Source organism: Tachysurus fulvidraco, chromosome 5 (assembly GCF_022655615.1).
Source record: "Tachysurus fulvidraco isolate hzauxx_2018 chromosome 5, HZAU_PFXX_2.0, whole genome shotgun sequence".
Taxonomy (NCBI): Eukaryota; Metazoa; Chordata; class Actinopteri; order Siluriformes; family Bagridae; genus Tachysurus; species Tachysurus fulvidraco.
The window spans coordinates 6,364,744-6,372,999 of record NC_062522.1 but is presented as its reverse complement, the minus strand read 5'-3'; the positions used below and the strand labels follow the sequence as shown (position 1 = coordinate 6,372,999).

Here is an 8,256-nt window from a genome sequence, read left to right as displayed (position 1 = left end):
AAATCAAGCTCATCATTAAAAGTGCTATACAAGTAAAATCGAATTGAATTGTTCTGGCTCAAGATGAAGCACTAAATGTGCTGAAAGGCTCAAAATATTATCTTTCTAGCGGGATGGGTTTAGAAATTGAACCTTGCTGTATTTTGTAGTATACCTACTGCAGTAAGTCCAACTTTAACCTCCAACTTTATTCCATTAATTCCATTATAAATACTTTTTTTCTGTTATACACAGAAAGTGGTAATAAGCATTTCACTACATCTCATACCGTGTATAAAATTTGAACTTTGATATTGAAGATTTTAAAGATTAACCCCTTTAAGCATTAACCCCCTTTTGCAGCTTTTTCGCCTACATGACCTACCCAACAAAAAGTGGTACAGCTCCCACATACTTTGACACACAGGGTTTCAGATTGATTCTAGGCCTTACTGGCACAAAGTTACAGGGGTTTGAATGCAGGTTTTCATTTCCGCCTGGTTTGTTTACCTGATAAACTGATTAATCTTATTTTTCTGGAACATGTTAGGGACAAAATAACAACTGAGAGTCATAGCCACATGTCTTGGCTTTCACCAAAAAGAAAATTCAAGTCAAAAGACCCAAAAATGGCTTCAATAAAAATATTTTTCTACGGCCCTGGTCGTCTGGTGCAGCGTTTTTGTGTACTTGTTTACTATATAACTTTGAAATAAAAGGCTGCAGGCTCAGTCTGAAAGGCCATAAATAAGACTCTCTCTCTATCACTCTGGTGTGAAAACAGGCCTGTAACTTGACACCCTGAGCTGTGAGAGGGACAAAAGGTCAAGGATTACGCAAGAATTCTTCTGCGCATCCAGTTCACACAGACACAGGCAAAGAATGTAAGGCATGTCATATACCGTTGGAATCGTCTGCTTATTGGCTAAACGGCTGTATAGGTCCCAGCCCATTTCATTGCTATTGGAAGGAGTAATTGTCAGTCAAAGGCGGGTTCCCAAAAATGAGGTCATGCCACCATTGGCTTCCCAGCCGTCTATCTCTGCCATACAAGCACCGATTGGCTCAAATGAGGGCTTATTTGATTCGTTAGGACCTGGGCTATAAATATGACGTAGACTTTGAATTTTTGAATATCCCAATTAGGAGTTAGAGCGGCAAAACGAGATGATGGCGCACTTCTGTTTCCAGTTTTCAGAACACTAACGGAATATTTGCGGCACGACCAGAGCGTTTTGGATTAAAAGGCTTACAGATTTCAATTCCTTGGACCTGTGTGGATTTTTGTGGATTATTTGTGTTGGAATATATTACCCCAGTGAAGAAAGAGACGCGTCTAAAGGTAAGGGAAAAACCGGTCTAGCGCCACCTAGGTCAGTTTTGTCCATTTTTTTTCTAATTGTATGAAGGCTGTGAATCATATTGTGCTTTGTGTGTGGGCTTAAAAAATATTGAGAGTATAAACTTTACTAGGTAAATAGGTTTTTTCGTGTTTTTGGAGGATTTGATGCTTTAAAGTTGAATTGAAGCTTGTTTCTGGGTCATCCCCTAGTGGTCACTTCTACTTCCGTGCCGTGCACTGCACAGGGCCCGTAAGAGTTAAACTTTGATTTTGTCAGTTTAATCAATGTTTAATGTTTTAACAAGAAAATCAGAACCGCAGCGCATATATTTAGTATAAATGACTTATTTCTCATTTAATATTCTCATACAATAAGCTTGTTGTTGTTGAGCTCTCATGGCCCATCTACATCCATTAAAATGTACCAGAGTCTTACTCATAGATGTATAAGACCAAGTCAGTGGAATTGCCTACAGTATACAACAGCACTGGGACTGTGATTTCATCCTTCTATCAGTAACTATTTTACATCCTTTAAGGCATTGAGACGATCCATCTCAAAGGTATCATCAGTTCTTAGTTTATAGAGGACAAGACAGAAAGAATTTTGAGAACCTGCATTGATCATGTACTCTAAGCCTCTGGTGTTAGCAACCGTAAGATGGATGAAAGGGCCTCAGGTTTAAAAGAAGCTGGACGTGCAATAACACAGTCTGATACAGAATTTGGGAGGGTGACAAAAAGAAGGCAGTCTTCATTATCACATCCAGCCATCACAAATATTTGGAAACTGCTTGATGCCTTTGCAAAAAAAATGACTCTTTCATCGTAACTCAGTCCTTCCTTATTCTGGTGAAAGACCAGACGAAAAATATGATAGGAAATGCCTCCCGTATTCCAACACAGAGTGTTCAGCAGACAGAATCTATGACTAGGGAACACGGGGGGCCATTAAGCTATGCCCTGGAGAGAGGAGATATTGTCAGGAAGTAGCACTTTGTGCTGTACAGAGTCTACTGCAACTGTAATGAAAAAGTCTGCAATGGATACAGTCACTGGGCCTCGTTTATCAATCTTTTAGTCAATTTGTGTGTAGTTTAGTTCGTAGGCCAAAGCAAAGTGTCAGGCAGCAGAGAAGATTGAGAGGTGAACAAATCCAAGTTGATAACTAAAGATAGCATACAAATGAGAGACTTTTAGAAGGTAGGGGATCAACAAATAGACCAGTGAAGATGCACAACATACAGAGGTATTATTGGGACTACACTTGTGTTGATTGTGTGTGCTTGAATGACACCAGGTGCTTAGTCAGGTGAATAACACAGGTGTTTAGTCAGGTGAACTTAAAAGGCAGCTGTGGGGATGTGGAAATAGAGCTTATTGGCCATGATGTGATGCCATTTTGGATCCTGGGACTCGGCATCCATGGTCAAATCCGGTATTGACATTCATTCATTCATTCATTAATTTTCTACCGCTTATCCGAACTACCTCGGGTCACCGGGAGCCTTTGCCTATCTCAGGCGTCATCGGGCATCAAGGCAGGATACACCCTGGACGGAGTGCCAACCCATCGCTGGGCACACACACTCTCATTCACTCACATACTCACACGCTACGAACAATTTTCCAGAGATGCCAATCAACCTACCTTGCATGTCTTTGGACCAGGGGAGGAAACCGGAGTACCCAGAGGAAACCCCCGAGGCACGAGGAGAACATGCAAACTCCACACACACAAGGCAGAGGCGGGAATCGAACCCCCAACCCTGGAGGTGTGAGGCAAACGTGCTAACCATTAAGCCAACGTGCACCCTGGTATTGACATGATACAAGATGAAAAATTCTTGAGAGGTTTTCCAAGGTTTCAGTAAACTCTGATTTTCTTTGTTCTTAAGTTTCTATGTTCATCAATGTCAATTGTGCAGAAATGGAACTGCTGGTTTATTATAAAGTCCAAAACTCTGTGTACAGTGCTGCTTGCTCACCTTCAAGTAAACGCATCTTGGTTCATTATTCTTCGGTGTATGCGTGCGGAGGCCACACAACGCATATGTGAATATACCGTTACCTGTTTCACATCGTATCTGGTCTTTCTTCCTTGATGCACACTGCTTTAGACCTCTGAGAGGAACTGTTTCATTTCCAGGCCTGAGGAAAAGTTGCTGACTGCAGGATTACAATTCACATCAAAGGTTTCATTAGAGGGGTTAAGTGAATACAGTGAATCTATAATTGAGACAGCCATTCCTGCAAGGAGGCTAACAGGACAGAATCAGGAATAGAACTGTGTTATTTATTGCTACTGCAGTGACTAGATTTCTTCCTGGGACAGGAATGTCTAATACTTCTGTACTTTAATCTAATACTTGTTCACTCCATAAAATCACTGCAGGAATAGATTTGTTCTAACAAGAAAGTCTGGACCGCAGTGTATCATCCACCTACAGTATGTAGAACTGACTTTCTTCTCATTTATTATGTGTAAAAGCTTGATAGAGAGCTGCACACTGCATCTCACTGTACTTGTGGAACAACAATAAAAGTAGCAGGCAGAAACTACTGATTTTGCAGGATCATGAGCAGAGATCTGTTTTAAGACTCTGTGCTGAAGACGAGCAGCCCCAGGCCCAGTACTGACCTCTCAGTTTACTTACTTAATGAAGATTGAAATTGCGGTTAGGAAAAAAGCTGGAATAAATTCTTTAACATCTACAGATTGAATTGGTTATAGTTTAAAATTATTATTATTATTATTATTGTTGTTGTTGTTGTTGTTGTAATTAATTGACTCAATAGATAATTAGGTTGTTATCTACATAATAATAATAATAATAATAATAATAATAATGGTTATAGCAATAACGATTATTATTGTTGTTGTTTTTATTATATTATATTATTAAAATATAATAATAATAATAATAATAATAATAATGATAATAATAATTATAAAAATAATAATATTTATTATTGTCATTGTTATCATTATTATTATCATTATTAATATTGAAAGATAGAAAGAAAGAAAGTCACTTTATAACACAGTATTGATGACTAAAGGGAGTAAGTTTTTTTTAATATTTACCTTCAATAGCTGATGACATCATCGAACACCTTCAGCAACAGAATCCATTATCCAATCACATCCAGACCTAATCAAAATGGAATACTGTCTCGAATATTGCAATAGAAAACTCCAGTGAGACAAATTCACTGTTCATGTCACAAAGCGCAAGGTTTCCATTTGATATTCGCTGCTAGCTCTACCTCTTCTTCCACACTAATACAAACGAAATGGAAATCGACATACGAGACATTTTCAATCAGTATAAACAAACAAATTATTTTATTGCCGCAAGTCTGATATAAAATGAATCAAACTCTGATGGCTTTCAATGTGAGACGTGTGTTTATCCCTCTGGTTTTAACCTTATACAGAATTTTAGTGGTTGAAGATAACTCCAAATTTTAGAGTCTTATGAACAAGAACTTGGGGCATCTCAGTGAGCAGAAATGGGTTTGATATCACTGTTTACTTTGCAGATACAAACATTTTTGTGGAAAAAAATGTTTTTTACTTGTGTTTGTGATAATCTTATTTATCTGTATGTAACTGGCACAAAATCCATTTTTTGGCCTGTGGGAAAAAATTCACTTTTTTCACAGTGTAAAAATTTAAGCTCATCAGAAAGGAAGCGTTATGGTCCATGCGTCAAACACTTGAACTTGAACAAACACTAAACTTTATCACACTGTCCAGAACTCACAGTCCATCAACATAAACCGCATGGAGTTGAAGTCAGACAGCAGCAGGAGAGGTGATGACACTAATCTTCTGTTTAATCTAATCTTTTAAGGCACACGATATTTCCATATAAATAACATTACCATAAAAAAACACTTATGACACATTATAAATCCTGGTTTACTTTTTCTACACTACAATGCAATCATATTGCAGACATTCAAATTTGTTGTCAGCATATTAAACATATTTAACATTAAATATTTATCAACCCCCACACCACCACCACCACCACACACACACACACACACACACACATTGTTTAAACAATAATTCTAAGTTAAAATTCAAAGAAGAAATGATCAGCCAAACTCACGAAGACTGGAATCAGTTGAGGTAGGTTTATTGACAGTCGTATAGACAGCAATCAACGTGCTGGTACCAGGGATACAAGTTTGTCTAGTAGACGATACTCGCACCGAAGCACTTCTGATTTCAGCAAGCTTATATACAGCTCTGACATGCCCGCCTTTTCGCCATACCCTCCTCGCTATCCAATCATAATATCGCTCACGTACACATTTTCTGCATGCTTAGGAAATTACCATTATCTCCAAAATGGACCCTTTTTGCCCATATACTGGGTCAATATTTGCCTATGCATTAGGCCATCTAAATTCCCAATATCTTCCACCTAAGGGGCCCCGTTTCCATAGTACTTGGGCCTACGTCATCAGGCCATAGAGCTTATAAGTTGCGTTTATGTGTTTTTTTTAGACCTATTCTCTTTCCTGAGGTTTTCTTTAACACAACTCAACACAACGCATCTACTCATGGGTATGTATTGGATCTTCTTGTATTCCAACAGTTTCTCTTCTATATGACTTAAACGTGTTCTTCTACTGTTCTGTCTCTATGGATACGGTGTGCAGTAGCCATTGGTTTACTTATTAACCCGGTGGCCAGAATATGTATATGCTTAATGAGGCTCTATTTGTGGTGTGCATTTAGCTTCCATTTCCGCCCGGGTGGCACATCTTATGGATGAAACCGAACTGTCCACACCATCACCTACTGCTGACCTTCTCACTGAGGACATTACTCATTATCTTCAGGATATGGAAAGTCGTGGTCGGCCCAGTGACACATCTGCTGACAGGGGTGGTCGATGTCTCAACTCAGACTGCCACAGCTGCCACTAAGTCCACCCAAACTCCATCAGCCGCATCCACTAGCACACAAGCTACTCAAGTTACATGGCGTGTTAACAAAAAGACTCAATATTCTCCTCGTTATGCTGTCAAACCATTTTATATTAAGAAGTGACTTTTTCCTTTTGATTTTGCATCTTTTTGTTAAAACCATTATGCTCAGTTTTCGCGTCCTTTTCTGCCTTACTGTGTGTTTCTAGCATATAGGGGTGGTTGATCATTTACTACCATTAATGGTCTATGCCTTGAATCTGCTCGCTTCTAATGGCCCTAATGGCCTGTGCACCTGTTCGCTCCTAATGCATCTGATAACATTTGACCCTCGATGTATGCTTCTTCTCCCCCCTTTCACCTTTCTCCTAGTCGTGGTATAATTTGCATTTATTTCTTAAAAATTTCTCAAAGTGTCTGAGAGGCTGAATCAGGCAAAACACACACACACACACACACAGATACATACACACACATACACACAAACATTATGTGAAGTTGAACTTGACAGACCAAATGTTACATTTCCTTTGAACTGCCCTGAACTACTTTAGATGAATTTTGTGAATAAACACTACAGAAGGTTATCAAATACAATCTTAAATATTATAATAACAATAATATCTTATTACTCTAACAAAATGATGTTGGTCTTGTGTTGGCTTCTGGCGTGCTTGTGTTCAAACCCAAGTGTCTTCACCGTTTTCAAAAGAAGGCTCATTTTCTTAATCTTCTCTATTTGCTCTATTCCTAACAGGCATCATTTAGCAACCGCTGATCTGTTTTAAGCTAAGACTATAATAACTGTAATGATTGTTCAGATGTTCATATGTACATGCTGCTCAACCGCAAGATGATAGAAAGAACTAGAGGCCAGAAAAGAATCAGATGCTTTTACCATGTGGTTTTACTAGTTATTAGAGGTTGTGATCTGTACACGCTGACCATATAACCCGTAGATATACATAACGAGGTGTCACGTTTCCAGAAAGGTCTTTGCAGAACAATTGACAAAATGATGCAGCTTTTAGGTGTAAAACAAACAGGATTTTATAGACCTGGAAACATGGCATCACTGTGGGTGCAGTTCACATTCCAAAACAATGTACCACGAAGCAGAAATTTAGGCGTCATTTATCTCAGAAATATGTTGTTCACATCGTGGGAATCAGCTTTCTATTAATTATACTTGTAATGAAACACTGCTGTTTAAACACCAGAGATCTGAATCAGAGCAAACACACACACCACATAAAGTTAAAATATATAGACAGCCAGGCCTGATCGCTCCAGATCACAACGATTGACAAGCTATTTACATTATACGCTTCCACACCCACAGTAATCACAGTATAAAGAGGTTTTCAGTCGTTTACAGTCTAGTGCTGCTGTAGAGCCCAATAACGATTTCTGGCTAAAATGGCAGCTCAGGCAATGTTAGAGAGTCATTGTATTCTTATTGCTCATTTTCCAAAGTAAAATTTATGTTTGTTTGTTTGTTTTTCACCATATGATTTGGTGAATCAGTTTTGTTTACACTATTAAAGGTGTTCTAGGATTGATTTAATTTAAATAATTTTATATGTAATTAAGCATTCAATATATAATATAATATAAACATAAAGCAATTTTAGTTATTTTTATACAGACAAATATTTTTGCATTATTTATGTTTCACAAATAAAAATAATAATATAATTAATCATAAAAAATCAACTAATTTATTGTCAAAAATATGATTATTCTTATTATTGTTATTATTGACTGAAAAGATATTTTTTATTTCCGCTTTTTTTTCTGTTTTTAATTTCTTTTAATTTAAATTATTGTTGTTGTTCTTGTTGTTGTTCATGTTAATAATAATAATAATAATAACAACAACAACAACAACAACAATAATAATAACATTGTTTCTGTTTGTTTTGTTTTGTTGTTTTCCTTACGTCTGCTTCTCTGTACCTCTTTTGTTGGTATGATCCAAAATG

General features: G+C 37.5%; 1 long non-coding RNA gene across 1 annotated transcript; it reads left to right on the top strand.

Annotated features, from left to right (window-relative positions):
* The first annotated feature begins 1,272 nt into the window (after window positions 1–1,272).
* LOC113640710 lies at window positions 1,273–7,915 on the top strand. The gene is made up of 3 exons (XR_003440132.2): window positions 1,273–1,321; window positions 5,847–5,906; window positions 6,081–7,915. It is a non-coding gene; the product is annotated as an uncharacterized LOC113640710 (long non-coding RNA).
* Window positions 7,916–8,256: the final 341 nt, after the last annotated feature.